Source organism: Meriones unguiculatus, chromosome 3 (assembly GCF_030254825.1).
Source record: "Meriones unguiculatus strain TT.TT164.6M chromosome 3, Bangor_MerUng_6.1, whole genome shotgun sequence".
Lineage (NCBI taxonomy): Eukaryota > Metazoa > Chordata > Mammalia > Rodentia > Muridae > Meriones > Meriones unguiculatus.
The window spans coordinates 9,793,769-9,813,981 of NC_083351.1; the positions used below are offsets into that span (position 1 = coordinate 9,793,769).

At 49.1% G+C, this 20,213-nt stretch overlaps 1 protein-coding gene and 1 long non-coding RNA gene across 6 annotated transcripts in view; one reads left to right on the forward strand and one right to left on the reverse strand.

The window, feature by feature from the left end:
- Kazn (kazrin, periplakin interacting protein) overlaps nt 1–20,213 on the forward strand; it is a 921,379-nt gene that overhangs the window by 512,734 nt on the left and 388,432 nt on the right. The window lies entirely within an intron of this gene.
- LOC110539690 (uncharacterized) lies at nt 1,627–10,252 on the reverse strand. Its single transcript, XR_002475904.2, has 2 exons — nt 10,091–10,252; nt 1,627–1,831 (listed from the first exon to the last, which is right to left on the reverse strand). It is a non-coding gene; the product is annotated as an uncharacterized LOC110539690 (long non-coding RNA).

The window sequence follows — 20,213 nt, forward strand, 5'->3', positions numbered from 1 at the left end:
GAGTCTATCTCTGATTTATAGTAAAACCCGAGCCTCTTCATACTGAACATGCCAACATCAATCATGCTTCTTGGTACCAAGATTGCACCCATTCTCAGCAAGCGTGGCCTCAGCCCCTTGTCGGGTTTCCTGCTTTCTTTTTTTCTTTCAAGAGTTCTCAGGCTCAGTGGCATCTGAGAGGATTCTTATCTCTTGCCCAATATCTTCACATGTTAGGTTGTGTGTGAGTTAACTTCCTCCCTCCCCTCAGTACCTAGCATTTAGAGACACAAGACTGCTAGCACATACTATGGTCTACTCATCCAGTCCATGACACCGGACCTCCCTCAACTTCTAAAGCCTAAAGAGGGAACCCCTCCCCCCTTGTCTCATTGGCTTGAACTCTCTTCAAACACCTCGTCATGTTTGTTGTCTATTTGTGATGTTAGTAACTCAGGTCTAACAAATCTCTTAACCCGAAGTGCAAACCTTGGGTCCAGCAAAATAGCTTGGTGAGAAAAGGTGCTTGCCATCAAAACTAACAACCTGAGTTCAAAACAAAAAGGAGGAGAGAGAACCAACTGCAGCATGTTGTCCTCTTATCTCCACGTGTACACTGTGTCATATACATGCATGGCATGAGCATACATGAAATCATACATGCACACATGTGAAAGAAATGTAATTAAAACTAAAGTAAAAACCCACTTTAGTGTCCCTTTGGAACCTTTACAAACATTAAGTGAAATCTTTCAGGAATAAATAGTTCGTTGGCTCTAAGTTGCACATTGTTTTGAGCAGCGCTGAGAACAGCTCACAGCACTGCACTCCATCCTGCCCAGGACATCATCCCTTTGCCTGGCAGATCCACACTGTATGCATTACCCTCCTGGTCGTCATTCAGGACTGTCGCAGTTGTCAGATGACCTGTGGTCATCTCACAGTGCTTATGTCCAAGCACACTGTATTTTACTAAAGACTAGTCCCTACAGCATAACAGTAGCAACACTGGCCATTTTTCTAGGGCAAGGAGAAGCCATAAAGACCTTGATGTGAAGAGTAAAATCTTATCACAGGAGTGTATGCATACACAGGATTCAGCACTGTCTGTGATGCCAGGAACCCACTGGGTCTTAGAATGTGTCATCTGTGGGTGAGGTGGTGTAATACAAAGAGAATGGAATGAAAAAAAGAATATTCTCCAATCCCAAGAGCATCTGGAACATTCAACCTGAGACTTTACAGGTTGAAAATCCAGTCAGGAAGAAACTGGGTGGAAGTGCTCCTGGTACAGTGCTCAGCCAATACACATTCTCCAGGGATGGGTGAATACTAACTCCTATAAGGAGGAGAGTGGGCTTGGAGCAGAGGAGATGTTGCTTTGTCTGTTTGTTTGTTTGTTTGTTTACTATTTTGCTTTTTCCCAGAGTACCAAACCCAGCCATGGGTACCACATACTTCTCCCTACTGATGGAAGCCTGTTTTAGACTAGGGAAATTTTTGAATTGTGAAGATTATTTCTAGAATAAGTTAATTAGTATCAGATAAATCCTGAACAGCCTGCTCCCCTACACACACACACACACACACTCACACACACACACACTCCCTAATGCGTAACAATGAACAAAATCAGTCCCGACTCTATTCAGGCATTAAAACCAAGAGCAGAGTTGTTCTCCAGAGCTAGCTGGGCTCTGGGGCAGCCTTCTGGGTTACATTGTTCTTCTCCATCTTCCAGTCTAGGTTCCTTTATGGCTTCCTGATGATGACATAAGGGGCAGGAACTGGTGCTCCTCGGTGCTGCATTGCTTTATTGATGGTTGAGACCAGAGAGGCCTGGCTTGGTGATCTATGGAGGGGAGACCAGAGAGAAGAGACTTTTGAGTCACGCATAGTGAAGGCAGGTGAATAGCCACAAAACCAAGTGATGACGCTCCAAGTGATAGAAGCAAGAACGAAGAACAAAGAAGCAAGAAAAACAGGGTGGCCAGGTGCAGGACCCGGGATGGGTTCCAGAATCTGTCTGTCTGCCATGACTTCCCATCTGCAGGCTGTGTAGCATAATACGCACAGATCTGGGGCTTGAGGCATGTCTCAACAGTTAAGAGGACTTACTGCTCTTGCAGATGAAACAAGTTTAGTTCCCAGAGACTCCACAGCAGTTCACAACCACCTGTCACTCCAGGTCCAGGGGATCTGGCACCCTCTTCTGGCCTTTGCAGGCTCTTACATGCACATTGTGTAAATACACTCACAAAGGCACACACATTTACAATTTGATAAATAAATATGTACATGAATGAATGTTTTAAAATAACAAATAAGCAGGCACCTGAGTCCTAGGGCACCTACCAGAATGTCCCAGAAGCCTGTTCTCATGCACCTGTCCCAGAAGACAACCAGGTTCCTGTGTCTCAGGGCAATGAATTAGACTAGGGGCGCATGGTTAGACATAGGAATAGTTTAATATGAAAGGAAAAGAACTGTCAATGTAAGTGGGCTAGGGAGCCAAGGGCTAGGGAGCCCCAAAAGTGCCAGGCCACAAGGCACATGAACCTTATTTACAAAGCACTCACCTCCCCCTCTGTGTTTATCATGAGCCTTTCCTGAGCATGCTCTGTTACTTGAAGGCCAGGTGAGGAAGGGCATCCACTGTTTCTGCCAGCTGGATTCTGTCAGGTGTAAGTCTTGACATAGCTCTCTACAATAGCTACTTTCCTGCCGAGGGAGCCTGGGAGGATCCTGGACCTCTCGGCTCCAGACTCTAGCTAGCATTTTTGGCCCCTGCCACTCCTCTGCCCTTTGGTAGTCAATTTACCAGTCCATCCTCAGGTCCAGGAGGAGACCGTGACGCCCTTCCTTCACAGCACCTTCACTGCCAGGATGAAGGGACAGGGTCATCTCCTGAAATCTATTGGTTCTAGGACTCTACCAGTACTAAAACACAAGATGCTCCTCCACTCTTTACACGGTGTGGTGCTCGGGTAGACCTCCACACCACCCAGGTGACTTCCAGTACCTCCGGCACCGGTGCTAGGAACATGATTGCTCTGACCTACTGTTTAGGCTCTGATAAAAGCATCTCCATGTTTAATACAGGTCCCTTGGGGTGGGGAGTGGGATGGGGGTAGGGGTTCCAACAGTAGTGGTTGACTTTGCAGATGTGAGCCTCATGGATGCATGAGGACCACTGTGATTTGCCACAAGGCAGTTATCCGGATCTGCATTCTAAATAGGCTTGGGCCAACGTTATTATTGTTATTTATTAGTGGTATGTAAAGCATTTGCAGAGAGAGAGGTGATCTGTACTTGACTGATATAGAACAAGAGAACTAGTTAAGGAGTAAGACTCTCTCCCTCTCCTTTCCTCCCTCCTTCCCTTCCTTCGCTCCTCTTCTCCCCCTCCCATCTTTCCTATTAGGTCCTCCCTCCTCACACTCCTGCCTGTCCTTGAGAGGACCCCATCCTCACCCTCAGGATCCGATGGAAACATTTTATCCCTAGGGATGGCCATTCCTTCCCTGCCTGGTCTTGCTCCAGCCCCCCCCCCCCTCGGCACCTCCCTCCACTTCTCATCTTCAACCACAGGCCCCCTTCTCCACCTCCTTCCCCATCATTTCTGCTTTGTTCACACTTCTCTGCTCCCCAGAAATATCACTTTACCCAGCAATTGTGCCGGTTGTAAATTGAATCGCAAGTAGATCAGCATAAATCTGAATTCGCATTTGCATCAGTTACACGGAGACCAGACAAGCCTGAGGCCCCCGGGGGGTCCCAGCTTACAAGCCCCACTACCCTTTGCCTGTGAACTTGAGACTCATCTCTCAGTCGGTATCCACCAAGCCCACATTGGCAGGGACCCACACCAGCTGCAGAGCCCACCCAGGCTTCTAATTAGGATGGGAGGCCGCTGGTGACACTGGGAAGGTCTCAACTTCCCCTCTTCCTTGCCCCCATGAGCCATTACTTAAGTGTGCTTCCCCTTGTGGCTCTCTTGCATGGGAGGAATCAAATTAAACCCCTGAGAGGATTTGGGCTGCCTCTATTTATGTAGCTAGGCTCGGCACAAATCTAATATTCTGTAAAGATGCTAAGCTCTGCGCAATTGCTGTGTGCCGTGTGCCTCGCGCCTCGTGCAAAGGCACTCATAAATATCTGCCGCTGCTTGGTTACAAATGACAACAGCGGCACTCTGGCAAGCATGTAGTGTCATCTGCTCCGAGTGCTTGTTCCTTTCTAGGTCAAGGCCTTCCATATGTTGATAACGCCCTGGGTTGATACATGTGTGAGTCAGCCAGTAGGGAGACAGAAGGAAACAGGCGTGTAAGCCTCCCAGCCTGGCCCGCAAGCTCACCCCCCAGTCCTTCAGTGCCAGTGTTTAACCACAGAGTGGGTAATTACTGAAGGAGGGAGGCCAGGTGTGCTCGGTTAGGGTGGAGGGAAAGAATTAAGGCTGCCTGGAGCCCTGCTCCTCCCTCCCCCACCTCACGGGGATGGAAAGGAGCCCGTGTCTCTGCTCATTACTGTCATGGAAGGTTAAGCAGTCTCTTTGCTTCTTTTTAAAGGCCACCAATACATCTGAGTGCCCTTGACCAAGATTTCTAGGACTCAGTTCAAAGCCGAGAACCTGGATTATTCCTTTGGAGCCCCTTCAATTTAATTTAATTTTTAGAATAGAAATGGCTTAGGTTAGACATGGCTGATTACTTTCAGCCTGAGAAATCTAAGCAGGTGTGTGTGTGTGTGTGTGTGTGTGTGTGTGTGTGTGTACATAAGGAGGCTAGAGGTCAATCTCAGGTGTCTTCCTCAGGCGCTCTCCACTTTATCTTCTTGAGACAGGGTCTCTCAGTAAAGCTGAAATACACCAGTTCAGCGTTGGCTTGCCAGCATGCCCCAGGGGTCCTCCTGGCTCTCTCCTGCAGGTCCTGGGGATCCAAACCCGGGCTGTAATGCTTGCATAGAGGTGGATCAATTTGTACCTGAGCCTCTTCCCCTGCCCACAAACAGGGCTTCTTCCAGCAAGCAGCACTTGCTTCTCCCAGTCTTATGACCACACCCCTTGGGAGCTTGTCCTGAACAGTTTTTGTTCCTATGACAGAAAACCCAAACTAGTAAGTCCCTTCCGCCATTGCAACACCCAAAGAGGGCAGTGTCCCAGGCAAGACTGGGAGGCGGGGCCACCAGGGGATAGAACAGCCGATACCTGGGCCCTGTCTCTGCACTCATTGCCTTTCCTTCCCTTCTGCTCTGTTTTCAAACCACAAAGGATGTCAGCCTAAAGCGGTGACTTGGGGGTTGCCAGGGAAACAGCTTCCCATGTTTTCTGGTGGAAACTTGTCTCGGGTGTGTAACAGGTGGATCAGCGGAGCCAGGGCTGTCTACATTCTTGCCGGGAGATCTGCTCCTATCAGAAAAGCTACAGAAGAGCCCTGAGAGAGCCTTCATGCAAGGCTGGGCATGAGCATCCTGGGGTTAGAACCAGACTCAAAGACTGACTGAGTAAGCAAGCAAGAAACAAACAAACAATAGTAATAACAAGACCCAAGTGAGAAGAATGCCTCTTTGCAAACTACTTAGGAGTCAGGCAATGGTTTAATCCCCTGGAAATGTATTATCTAATTTAATGCTCAGTCAAAGGCACCAGGCACAAGGCTTCCAGGCAGGTCCAGGATTAAAACTGACTGAATGACTATGCTCTATGGTGATGATGACTATGGGGAAACTGAGGCTCAGTTGTTGAAAGACAAGCCAGAATGCCATTGCATAAACAAAAACTTCCTAATCCCTAAATCTTTATGGCAAACGTGTGAAAGACACATTTAACCCATGCAGGTGAGAAGTAGCACTGTGTCAGAGAACCATAACAGGTTCTTGGCCACCACCTTGGGACCATGCCCTAGCCCACTGTAGGGGAGTACAAGGGCTTCTGATGAGGATACACATTCTCCAAGGACTTATACCACTGTCCAGGTTCACAAGGCCAGTGAAGGGGCCCCTGGTACTCTCAGACAACTTGGGTCGTGCCAGTGACCTAAAGCGCCACTCCTGAGTGCAGGGCCCACAGGCTGATTGCAAACCATGGCCTATCTGGATGATGCATGGCTTTGGGCAGCACAAAGCCAAGCTCTCTCTTTCTCATAAGCTCTGAGCAGATCTGCAGAGTCAGGCTGGGCCCAGTGTCCAAGTGTGAGGTGCCCTGTGCCTGGGCCTCACTTCTGAGCTCTTAATGACTTTGGAGCAGGTGTTCAACACTGGTGTTTTGGGTTCTGTTGTAGTTTGTTTGAGATAGGGTCTCACTGTGTAGGCCTGGTTGGCCTGGAATGCACCATGTAGACCAGGCTGGCCTCAAACTCACAGAAGCACTAGTTTTTTGTGGTTTTTGTGTGTGGGTGTGTGTTTTTGTTTTGTTTTGTTCTGTGAATCTAGTGCACAGCCAGGAATGAGGTCATAAGCCCTCAGCCAAGCTTCTGGGGGTAAGAGGATACAAGTAAGAGGTTAGGAGCCAGGTCAGGCCTGGTTTGAAATCTTGCCCTGCCACACACCCCAATTATCAGTGTTGTCATTCACATCCATAAGGGTGAGGATGCCAGTCTACACGACTCTTGTGAAAAGCACAGGGTGAGGTGGAAACAATGCCACATGGCATGTAAGCCATTAGCATTCAGTCAAAGTCAGGTAGGCTAGAGGAAATGGCTCCGTGGGTAAGGCGCTTGCTGCACAACCATGCGGACTAGAGTTTGGATCTCCAGAACCCACTTTAAAAAGCTGGGTGCTGCTGAGCTTAATGACCTTTTATCCTAGCACTCAGGAGGCAGAGGTAGGCAGATCTCTGAGTTCGAGGCCAGCCTGGTCTACAGAATGAGTTTCAGGACAAGCAGGGCTATACAGAAAAATCCTCTCTCTCTCTCTTTCTCTCTCTCTCTCTCTCTCCATATATATATGTGTGTGTGTGTGTGTGTGTGTGTGTGTGTGGGCAGGGCAGTGTAGCACTAGAAAGAGGGAAAGAAATAGTTCACTGTAGCTTGGCAGTCACCCACCCCTAGGTCCTGGTAAGAGATCCTTTCCCAAACACTAAAATAGAAGCAATTGTTGAAGACACCTGATGTGTCAACTTCTGGTTCACACACACACACACACCTTTGTACATGTGTGTATAAACACACACACATAGGAGTATGGAGCAGTAATCCAGTTGAGAACTTGAACTGTACTTTACTCTCACATCACCCAGGCACACTGACAGCAACTCATAGCTCAGTTATAGGTGCTCTTGGGATGCCCATCCAGGGATACACAGAAGCTCTCCTTAGGGGAGGAATCCTCTTGCCCTGGAAAATATCTCAAAATCCCACTCCAGCAATAAGATCAAAGAGGATATCCGTCCCCCTAGAATATTCAGCCTGTCTCCCCAGTGATATCATTCCTCCAAGCTCATAATATAGTTTGGAGGATCCAGAGGCAATGCAGAAGAGAAAGTATTTTGGAAACATTAATTTAGTGCTTGAGGTTTTTAGAAAGACCTGTGTATTAGAATCCTGTTTACTCCTCTGGCATTGTCCATCTTGTGTTTTGAGATAGGGTATTCTCACTGGCCCGAACTCTCCACATAGTCTAGGCTAGCTGACAGACAACTCCCAGGGATCTGCCCGTCTCTACATCCCCCTGCTCTGGTCTTACAGAGGATGTAACCATGCCTGATTTTCTTCATGTGAGTTCTGGAGATAAGACTCAGAGTTCCTCACTCTTGCAAGGAAGTGCTTTACTAACAGAGTCATCCTCACAGTCCACTTCTGACTCATGAGGCCTCGTATCTACAGGAAATGCTCTCTTGAAATTAAGACCTTGGTGACCTCTGACCAATTGTACCTGAGCACAGTTATGCACATGGCAATTCATGATGTCTTATTGAAGCTAGCCGTGGCGGGAATATTTACACTACAGACATGGGCAGATACTGTAAGTCAAGGCTCTTTGTGACAGAGGGCAGCCGTGCAGCCTATTATTCAGGCATATGTTCACAAAATTGAAAGTTTTAATATGGGGTATCATGGGGGCATGAAACTAGATCATTTTAAGCTAAACTAATTCAGCCAAGGGAAATTTTTCCGTGTGTGTGTGTGTGTGTGTGTGTGTGTGTGTGTATAACCAGAGATCAGTGTTAAGTGTCTTACACAATCGTGTCTCCGCCTTTGTTGTTGAGAAAGGGCCTCTGCAGTGACTAGTTTTGATTATGTCATCCTGACATGACTTAGAATCATCTAGATGGAGAGTCTCAGAAAGGACCCGTCTAGACTGGATTGGCCTGTGGGCTTGTCTGTGGGGGATGTGAGGACACCCAGCCCACTATGGGCAGCACCATCCCCTGGGTGGTGCGGAGACACAGGGTATGAGAATGGAGAAGCTGAGTGCAAGCAAGCAACCAAGCAACTGAGCTTGCATCCATTTCTCTCTGCTCTTGACTGTGGAGGTGATATGACCAGCTGTGTCAAGCTCCTGTCGCTGTGACTTCCCTGGAATGATGGACTGTACCTGGAATTGTGAACTAGAAAAAACCTCCCCCCCCCCTTCCCGGGCTATTTTATCCCAAAGACAGAAATGAAACTAGGACCGTCTGTTGCTGAATCTGGAGCACCCTGCTTTGGCTAGACTGGCTGCAGAGTGGACTCCAAACCAAGGGAAGGCCTGCCTCTCAGCAACCTACCTCCTCCCACTGATTTTTGCCACCCAGAGGTTTGACCACCTCTACAAACAGTGCCCCCACCTGGGGACAAAGTGTTCAAACTACTGAGCCTGTGGGGGACATTTTATTGTACTTCCAAATAGTAGCACACTGTGCAGCTGATTAATGATTGCATTCCCTGATCTTGCCCTGGGGCCTGACATTCAGCAGAGAGCCAGTGATTGGTTGGCTCCAGAATCGGAAACCAACAAGAACACTAATAATAGTATTTGACCTTCAGGAGCCCCCTTCCATTAGAAGCATACAAACAACATTACAAATTTAGCTGGCTCCATGGGAGCTGCCAAAACCTGATGTCCCAGAGGAAAGCATTCTCCCAGGCCCCAATGCCAGTCTTACCATAACACGCTGGCATCAGAAAAGAAGCACTCCTTCTGAGTTTCAAGCTCTACAGCATGTGTCAGTGCTGGCCTCCCTTAGCCTGGGGGTGTCTGGTGGACCCTCCCTACTGACCTCACAGAGAAAGCCCAGCTCCTCTCCTGGATGGTTCAAGTTTTAGCCCCAGTCCTTTTCAGTACCAATTCCCAACAGGACAAGTGTCACCTTGTCACCTTGTTACGGTAGGTACACCTATAAGGCACCAGTAACAAAATGCAGAAGGCAAATAGATCAGGATGCTTAGCCACTAGCATGAAAATGTGTTGGCATCAGGCATGCCCAAGGCAACCCCCACCCCTCAACCCCCAACCCTGTCTCAGAGAGACACGTAAACAGCATCCTTATTTCTACCACTTGTCACTAACCTGCCCCCCCCCCAAGGATCCAGGCAAAGACTGATTTTGTGAAGATAGCCTAGATAAGCTGGCCACTGAGATAAATACCACACAGCAATATAAATAGACTTCCAAATGTCTTCCCAGCAGGACTTCGTTCAGGTTCTTACTCTCCATGAACCTGGAGCCATGCCCTGTTTCTTGGTCAGTGTTTAGGGAAAAGTCCTGGAGCTCCAGCCCACAGCACCCTAAGGTCTGAGGTACACACAGGAAGTGGCTCTAAGGGGGTGTGGGGGACACACAAGAAGGAGCCCTGAAGAGTGTGGGTCAGATAGGAAGCTGCTCTGAAGGGCATGAAATATTCACAGTATGAAATTTTAAAAGGCACGAGGCACACACAGGAAGTAGCTCTGAAAGGTCACAAGATACACACAGGAAGCAGAGTTCTGAAGGTGTGGGGCTCTCACAGGACTCAACCTCAAAGACATGAGGCTTTCACAGGAAGCAGTTCTGAAAAGGTGTGAGGCAAACACTGGATGCAGCTTGACGGACATGAGATTCCTGATCCTCCGCATGCCAGCATCTGTCCCAGACATCTAAGCCTGGGGTAGGCTTATCTGAGGGAGGACCCTTTGTACACAGAACAGAAGCGTACCTAGTAAGCTCAAGGTGAAAGAGGGGTTTGTAGAGGCTTCCGTGGATTCGGGGCAGCAGAAAGTAGGGCTCTCTCACCTTTCCTCTGCTCTTCTCGCCTCCTCTCTACCTCCCAGCTTTCTTGTGTAACACACAGCCAAATGATTGTCCAGTTACGCTGAGGTCGTTGACCACAATCACCGACCCTGAACCAGAAATGCCCTTTGTACCTCTTGTTACAAGAGGTTCTGATTGGCTCAAACCATCCCATGGGTTTCCTATTTCCAGTCAACTGACCTTGCTCACTGAGTGGTGGGAGCTGGGGCAGAGGAGCCGGAGGCATGGGAAGAAAATGCTGCTTCGTCTAGATCTGTGATGGCCATTTCCCCAAAATAGAGAAAAATAACCAGTGGCACGCCCATTCCTGGAAGCAGATGTCCAAGTCCATCCTTAAGCTCAGCCAGACTCACCCTCAGATGGGGTGGCAGGGACACCTCTGGGGTTCTGTTCAAGCCGCTGGTGTCACAATGTAGAACAGTTGCATGTGGCACTCACTTCTGATGACACGCGCGTGGCCCATCTGTAGGACACCAGCATCCCCACCCCCACCCCACCTCTCGGGGCAGTTATGAGAACTGAATCACATCTGCGAAGAAGTTACCTGAAATCCCCAAACCTGAACTGCAGGGGCCAGAGTCCCAACCATCACCACAGAACAGCTACATTCCAGCCCCTCTCTGTTTAGAAATAGGGACCCCACCAGGACCCCAAGTCACCCCTTTACCTGGGATCATACCGTTCTGCAGGGTGAATCCAAAGACTTGAAATCAAGAGCCGCTTCTACTTCCAACTCCTTGTGTGGGCTGGTGAAGCCATTCTCCTTGTCCAGGCCTCTGTGTCCCTCCTGGGCAATCTAGACTTTAGACTCGAACAGTCCGAGAACTGGGGGAAAGCCCTGGGCCATGTGTTAACTCCTGTGTGGCAAAACTAAAAACCTAAGCGGGCAAAACTCATCAACCTAGGGAATTTGTGTGTGTGTGTGTGTGTGTGTGTGTGTGTGTGTGTGTGTGCGCACACACATGTGAATACAAGCATGGTGTGTATGTGTGCACATGTATTGGGCTGGCTAGACAAAAGACTCCAATGATCCACCTGTCTTTCCCATGAGCTGGTATTACTACATATGCTGCCACACCAGATTTTTCTATGTGGGTTCTGGGAATCAAACCGAGGTCCTTGTGTTTGTAAGGCAAGCAGCTCGCCCGCCGAGCTACCTCCCCAGTGAGTTTATCGTGTCTGTTTCACTCCATGTAGAGAATTTGATTCTGAGCTTATTTCTTCCTTACTCTTTTGGCACCAAATGTTCTTCCTTTAGCTTTGCAAGTTGTTTGTTTGTTGTTATTGTCTCTTGTCTGGGGACACTGCTTTGACTGGTGGCTGTAGGGGCCAGGTTCTTATCCATAAACCAACGTTAGGGAAGAGGGGATATGACAAACAAATGGACTCAGTGACCACAGGAAGAAAACATTTTTTTTCTGCAAAGCTCTAGATACGTAGTCAGTGAGGAATGTAACAATTCAAGTTCTGAAAGCCTAAGGAGCCAGGTTTGTCTCCCCGAGGAGAACCAGCCCATCAAAGGCACAGTTACATCTGGGATAAGTGGAAAGGTCTCAATCTTTTCCTAGGTGGGAACCGGCTCATCCGGAGACACACGCAGACACGGGGCTGCCATTCTGTTTGTTCGGCAGAATATTGAAATCTTCCAGCTAATTTAGAGCTATTCATGCTACTAACCTCTAATGTGGAAAAGGCTGAATTAGTCGTGAGCAATTGCCCAAGTCTCCAAGCATATAAGCCCAAATCTTAACCAGAAAGCAAGTGGAGGGAAACCCATCTGAAATGTTGGGAGTGCAAAAATGTTTGGGTTTGATTTTGATTTTCTGGGCAATTGATAGTAGTTTTAAAACTACAGACATTTTGTAGCTTGGGTACACCTGGATAAATTTGGCTAGACCTTCACATACTGCAGGTCTGGCTCTAAAAGACCCATGTGGTCTCTTCCAAGCAGAACTAGTCCCAGAGTGGGATGGCGAGGTGGCTGGCTCTGTGGGTAAACTGAGGGCTGCACGAAGCATGAGGACCTGAATTGGAGCTCCAGCACCCATTTGAAAAGCTTGCTGTGGTGACGTGTGCTTGTAATCCCAGTGCTGGTGGATCAGACACCCAAAATGTCAAATTCCAGATTCCGTGAGAGAGCCTGTCTCAAAATAAAACGTGGGCAGCAATGGAGAGAGATACCCAATGGCAACCTCTGACTTCAACACACCCATACATACACAAACAACACACACTTGCTGAGACTTACATTGTTACAATGCATGCACATCCTGAGCAGGTCTCTGGAGTCCCTGGCCAACTTTTCTTCTGTTGGGTTTTCAGTCTCTAGAAACACTGAAGTTGTTCACAGAGATGTCTCTCGCCCCAGTCCTGTGGACTGTGGAATCATACATACAGTCAGTGCATTTTTTCCTTCACATGTTGGCTGAGTACCTACTATGCGTGAGTGCAAGGAATGTCCGTGTTTCTTTTCCAGCCACTTGCAGTAAATGTTGGCTGGGGGGTGGGGACATTTCCCTTCTTCCTACACGTCCATAGGGCGATGCCTTCCGGGGACGACTGTGGGAAGCCAGAAGTGGCTGCCTTAATGATCTGTGGGCCAGGTCCTTGCTTGCATAGGGCTCTGAAGGTTATTTAGCTAAGACAACTCATCTCTGGGGGGATTTGTGGGAAACAGTTGTGGATCATTTAAGAGGCCTTACGCTGAGTAGCAGTTGGGCACGATTGTTGAGGAGCTGGCACAGGCGGACAGGGGGAGATTTTAAACAGGAAGACAGCATTGTCAGAGCCCCAGGAAGAACACTGCAGTGGCCGTTCCCTGTGCAAGTGTGGAGGTACCAAGCTGCAACAGGCGCCATGACACCAGGCAATGGGGTCTGCTAGGAACTGGCCTACGCTAGTACTGGAGGCACGGTAAGCCCAGAGGCACTGATCACATGTAACTCTTGGGAACAGGACACACCCCAGCAGTAATCCACAAAGGTCACCCGGAGTAATGGCTCCATCAGTAAAAATGTTTGCTGTGTGAGAATGAAGCCCCGACTTTGATCTCTCCCCATCATTTACATAAAAAGCCAGGCACATCTGTGCACACCTGTAATCCTGCACTGAGGAAATGGAAACAGGAAGATAGCTGGAGCTTGCTGGTCAGCCAGTACTGGCTGAATTGGTGGGCTACTAGTTCAGTAAGGGACTCTGTCTCAAAAAAGTAAGGAAGCAGGAAAACGAGGACAGTACTAGACACTGACCTCTGACCACAAGTACATACACACACATACATACATACACACTACACTTAGACACACACACACAAACACACACACACACACACACACACACACACACACACAGGGGCAGGGACACATCCAAAGTTCACCCTCAGAAATTCTGGTTCCATGATCTGTAGTGGAGCCCAGTAAGACATCTTACCAAGAGCGTCCAGTTGGTGTTCCCCTGGCCATCCTTCGAGAACAGTCCACAAAAGTACTTCTGTCACGGTCTCTCTTGAGTACTCCTGGTTCAGATAGTCAGTATATGCACTGAGCAGCCCCGGCCTAGCTCACTGAAGCCTTTTTATCCATGAGGTTGGCCTATGGGTAGAGCCTGCCTCATCACATGCCTGTGCTGGAGTTCGGGAGCCTGCATCATGGTTCCTCCCTTCTCTACTCTTGACTCTTCCTTATCCTCAACTCACCTCGGCTCCACCTCCCACGTAGTGATGGGATCCCTCCACCACACATTCCTCTCCATCCCCCTTGCTGCTGCTGGGGCTGAACTTCCCAGGTTCCGCCCCTCACCCTGTTTCCCAAAGCCACTGCCCAGGGAGGCTGCCTGCCTTTGCCTTTGCACATTTCCATGTGACTGTCAACCTTCTTTCTGCCTTGGTGTCCGGTTATTCTCAGAATGGGGCTCAAAGTCTCTAGTGCAGCCTACCTCTCACCTCCCTGCCCTCTCATCTCCCGGGGCTCCTCTTCCTAGCGACAACCCCTGGACTTGATATTCCACTCCTCACATTCCCTTTGTGTGGAGCGCCCTTCCCGTCATTGTCTGCCACATGGATGTCTGCTGAAGCTGAGAACCAGGATCAGGTCGGACTTGACCCTCACTTTCAGCATCTGATTAGATCAAGGAGGCCTGCTTCCTGCCTCCCTGGGGTTTGTTAACTGGGTTCCTTTGCTCCTCCACCCGTGTTCTGTTTTTTTATAATAGCTTTAGTGGGATACGATTTACATACCCTACTATCCGCCCATCTCGAGTGCACAATTCGATAGTAGCTGCAGAGCCGAATATGGTTGTCATCTGATTTCAAAACATCCCATCACCCAGGTACAAACCCTGGAGCTACTTAAAGTCCTCATCCCAATATCCTACGCTATTCCCGGACAGCCTCAACCTGCTTCCTACGACCACAACTTCGGTGAACCTGGGCTTCGGGTGGAGGTGGGATTGTAAAATGGGCGCTCCTTTGCCTCTGGCTCATTCACTGAAGGTTTCTTCCCTGCTGGAGCCTGTGTCTGCTCTTCTTTAGCTGACCATGCAAGAGTTCACTAGGTGGAATGAATACCTGTTTTACTTATTGGTTTGTTAAGGGCTGGGGTGCCTGGGTCGTTGGCACTCTCTAACTCTCATGAACGGTGCTACCATGAATGTTCACGTGGAGTCTTGTGGTTGTGTTGTATGTTGGATTTCTGCTATAGTTTGCCTCTGAAATGTCTCCCCCAAGTCCCTTAAGCTTCGTCACCAGCTAGCAGCACTGTGAGAAGGTGGTGGAGCTTTTGGAGGAGAGACTTGGTGGAAGGAAGCCAGATCATAGCAATCCCACCCTCAAGGAGGCCATCAGCACCCTCTGCCTCTTCCTCTTGCTTCTGCACAGTCATCAGGTGATCATTCACCTCTGCCCCCCATTCACAGCCATGATGCTCTGTGTCACCACAGGCCCAAAGACTGCAGGCCCAAACAACCAAGGGCTAAAAATATCAGTCCAAATCAAGATTTCCTCCTTGCATGTTGTTCGGCTCAGGCATTTTGTCACAGCGACAGAAAGCTGACGAGCAGATACCGAGCAAGCTTGCTGAGGCAGGCAACAATTTTATGTTAAAAAAAAATACTGATGTTTTCCCTAAATGACTGCAGCATCTTCCTCCCCACTGGCAGCATGGGCAGGGTTGGGATTCCCACTCTGTGCCTCATCTCAGTGACTGGCTTCCCCTGATTTCCTGCCTCTTGCATCTACCTTCCGAACTTTCCCCTGCCTGCCTGGCTTCCTCATCCCCAGCTTCTCTCTGACCTCTCAAGTCTTGTGACTTTAGCTTGGAAATTTCTGATACAGTAAGTGCCAAACCATGACCTCAAGAGGAAGAGCCACCCGACCCGCTACGCACACCCTTGCCCCAGTCCCATTGATAGAGTCTATGCCTGACAGAAGTCCTTCACTGGAGGAGTAGGGGGCCAGGGATGGCTCCATCAATAAAGCACTTCCTACACTAGCCCGAGGACCTGCGTTCTGATACCCAGAAGTCAAGCCCAGGCCTAGAACCCCAGTGCTGGATGCGGGGGGGGGGGGGAGAGCAAAGACAGACAGATGCCTGGAGCCTCTCCCAGGCAGTCAGGCCAGCCTGATCATCGAGCCGCCAGGTTCAGTGAGGAACCATCACAGAATTTAAGGTAGAGGGGGTGACCGAAAAAGACAGTTGGCGCTGACTGCTTGCTCGCCTGTGCACACGCACGTGCTAACACACACACACACACACACACACACACACACGCACACAGAGAGAGAGAGAGATCCTTCCATCAGATTTTTTTTAGGGGGTGGGCTTGGATTTATTCTTTAAAAATCCATCAAATATAACCTTGCAGATCGGTATGTAAAAGTGAAGGCAAAGAACTGTGGCACAAGCAGTCTCTCAGAATACCTCTGATATTTTTAATTAAAAATTTGGGTTAAAAGGCTTAGTGTAATACTGCCTTCATGTGATAATTACTACAAAGACAAATAAACTAGTGATTATGGCCCATAATCACTCACCTTTTTCATTTCTGAGTCTGTCCTCTGCTCTCTCAACTTCTTCTGCAAGAATTACTAAGTGGCCTTAAGCCTCCGGTGCTAGCTACAGCCTAATTCAGTCAAATGGGCTCTTTGGGGGGTAACGTGTCTTGGCAAACCTCCTTGGAATGCCCTTGGAAGGCTATCCGCATCTCTGCTTGAAAGTCTCTGGGGAAATTGGTGACTGACTCAGAAGGCCAGCGTGAGAGCAAAGACCCCTGCAGTCAAGGCCACGGTCGTTTTGAATTCATTTGTACTGCTTGAATCAGGAGTGTGATTGGCCATGGGAACTGAGGGAGGGGTGAACAGTGAGACCCGGGACCACCGTACACCAGGGCACCTGGGCGTTTTGTCTTTATCTTAGGATTCATCCCCCACCCCTGTACCAACCCTGGCAGGGAAGGAGGGCGGAGCCTGCTCTCCATAGATATTTGATGTGCCCCTCCTTCCTTTGGAAGTGAACCAAGAACCCACCGGAGGGGTGTGGTGTTGGCTTAATTCAAACAGCCCAGGGAAGTGTCCTGAGGACTGGGCCCCAACCCAGGTCCTTCAGGAAGGCTGTCCCCTGCAGCTTCCAGGACATTCCCACTGCAGCCTCCATTCTCTCGACCCCCCGTGAGGCTGGCCAAGCCATTTCCATCCTTTAACGGGTAGGTGGGACATGTGAAAATGACTCAGCGGGTGACGCTTTACATTTAAATGCAGCTGGAGAGGTTATTTCAACGGTGGCCAATGGACCATTTGGGGGCTTCATATTTCTTGATACAGATTAGTGACACAGGGACCACTGTCACAGCCAGTACAAAAGCCATGCCAGCAGTCACCCCAAGGGCTTCAGGAGGTGCTGGCCTGGGTTCAGCACCTAGAGGCAGAGAAAAAGAACTGGGCACTCCCCAATCCCTGAGCCTTCCTGGATGAAAATGGCTCCCTGAACTCAAAAGGGTTTCTCTACAATGGAACCTTTCTGAGGAGACCCTCCGGAAGGCCTCCCTCTCCACAGACATCTGAACTGACTCCTGGCGGAGCCCAGGCCTGGGAAACAGGACCAGAAGGGTTTCCAGTGTGCGTTGCCATCTGCTTTTCTGTGCTCTCAGCCCAGGCCCTGGGCCTGATTCTCTTCCCCGGGTTTCGAATAGGCAGGTGGCATAGCCCACGAGACTGGGTGGAACAGAGCCTGTGTGGGAGGATGTGCTTGAACATCACCTGTGACTGTGTGTGTGTGTTTCTGTGTATATGCATGTATCTGTAGAGGCCAGGGGTGAGGAGAGTGAGTGTGCACACACTGTCCATCAGGTGACTTGTCCCATCTAGTCAATATTCACATTTCCAGATGGGGAGAGACCTCACAAGGGTCCCTCAGTGTCTCTTCAGAGCTGGCCTTGGTATTCATTCCTGGAACCATAAACATCTGCTGGGCTAAGCCTTTATGCAAGCGTTAAATACTTACTGTATACTGAGCACTCTCCTGGGGCATGACTGAGTCAAGAGGAGAAGGAGAGAGATTGCTCCCTGCACTCCAGAAGGCAGCTTTGCCACCTGTAGCCGCCCCTTCAAAGGCCATGATGTAACAGACCAGAAAATGTAGCAGACTGCTCAAGTGCTCCTCATCAGCGCTGATGGATGGGGGGAGACTTGAAGTCCTATTTCATGCATGAGAAGCAACCCGCTTCTGAGTCATTAAGTTCCTCTCTCCTAGGGGTCAGCCCATTTCTCCTAAACGGAGCAGGGCCTCCCACCAGCTTCCTTGGCGCTCCCTTGCGTCTGGAGGAAAATGTAGCTGAACCATTCCAAACCACATAGGATGGGCTGAGCAAAAAGAAATTAAACCGCTTTGCAGAGAGCAAGCATGTTTTCGGGAATCAGCTCAAAGCTTACCATAAACCTTTTCCTGGACAATGGAAGCATGTGTCAGGCATGTCAGCCTAAAGGGGATGAGCATAGGTGTAAGCCTCAGGTAGAGGCTGGGAGCAGCTCATGGCGCTCTCCGGTCCTTGGGTAAAGACCATGTTCCTTGAGCTACACAGGGCTTCTTTTTCTGAAGACTGTCACTTTGGGGAATGAAGAAAGAAAGAGAAAACTTGGCACCAGCTTTTGAAACAGGAAACATCTTCGTTAAGAGGAAATAGCTTCATAAAGATAAATAAGCTGTCAGTGTCAGAGGTGACTGGAGGCTCAGCTTCTATTTCTCTGCTCAACCATTCCTCTTGGTCTAGCTGGCTTTTCACTAAAAATATATTCTTGTGCCAAGCAGTAGGAACTTCTGGATACTGAGTTTCCGACGGATAATTTTAGGATGCATATCCAAAATTCTAAAGAGGCTCAAAGGAAGCCTTGCAAGGACTTGGGAAAAATAAAAGTCACCACTGGAACAGCCACTTCATAGATGGTGGATGTCCTAGTTTACTTTCTATTGCTGTGATAAAGACCATGACCAAAAGCCACTTGGGAAAGAAAGGGCTTATTTAGCCTACAGAAACAGTCTATTATCAAGGGAAGTCAGGGCAGGAGCCTAGAGGCAGGAACGGAAGCAGGAGCTATGGAGGAATACTGTTTACTGTCTTGATCTCCTGGCTCACGTTCAGTTGCCTTGCGACATCACCTGCCCAGGGGTGGCACTGTCCACAGCGGGCTGGACTCTCCTGTGTCAATCATCAATCAAGAAAATGCCCTACAGACCTGCCTACGGGCCAATCTGATGCAGGCATTTCCTCAGTTGAGTTTTTCTTCACACATACAGGCTTGTGTTGAGTTGACAAAAACCAGCCAGCGCGATGCAAGTAAGGCAAGTCATGTGGTAGATGGCATTAGGCTTCTCACTTGGCCCTCTAACCTCAGGGGGGCATGGAAGCTGCATTCCATAGCCATTCCCCAAACACCATCAATAGCCGTGAAGTAGAGTTCCGTTTCTTACAAATTCAGACAGGCTGTCTTTGTGCTCCGGAAGCGTTGCCTTCACTCATTTAGTGAGCAAACCATTTCTTACCGAGCACCCACTGTTGGTGATGCTAGGCCCCTATGGTCCCTATGGTCCTGATGCTATCCCTATGGCGGATACAGACATAGCCTCATCCCCTCCCCATTGAGGTCTCTGCCCAACGGAGGTGAACAACAGGTATAGGGTGCCCGAGAACTGCAGGTTGCAGGGCTTCAGGAACATTCCAGGTATACAGGGTGGGAGCTGTGTCTGTCAAACCATGACTCCAGAAGGGGACCAGAGGGGAGGAGCAGGAGGAAGAGGGGAGCAGTGGTGAGGGAGGCCCACTGGGGTACACTGGGGGGGGTCTGAGAGACAGGGTCAGGGTAATCCTGAAGATGTTAAAGGTCCAAGGAATAAGCAGAAAGGCTGGATTAGGACAGCAGCTTATGGACAGCAGAAGGGTGGAATGTCAGCTGGCTGGAGAAAGAGGACAAAACTGGGGAAAGCAGGTGGGAAACAGCCAAGAGGGCCGCTACAGGAGTCTCTGTGGCAAATGACAGGACCTGAGTGAGAGCAAATGCAGGAAGGGAGGGGCTGAGAAGTAGCCAGGAAGGAGGAGCTAAAATCTTTTTATGAATGTATGTGCACATGTATGGATGTATGTTTGTGTGCATGTGTATGTATGTGTGAATACGTGTGTATGAATCTGCATGTATATATGTGTATGTGTGTGAATGTGTGTACATATGTGTGTATGAATATGTGTGTATATATGTGCATATGCATGTGCAATGTGTGTATATATGTGTGTATGAGTATGTGTGTATATATGTGCATATGTGTGTGTGTACATGCACCATGGATTCATACATGTAGAGGTCGGATGACAACTCCATGCACATCATCAGGTGTGGCGCAGAAGTGCCTTTACCTGCTGAGCCATCTCACTGGCCCAGGAAGTAGAATATTAAAAAATTAAAAAACATGCTTTATGTTCTGGGAGCTGGTTATTCTGGCCCGCGGGCGATGTCTATCGAGTTGCCAAACACTGTTTCTATATCCTTA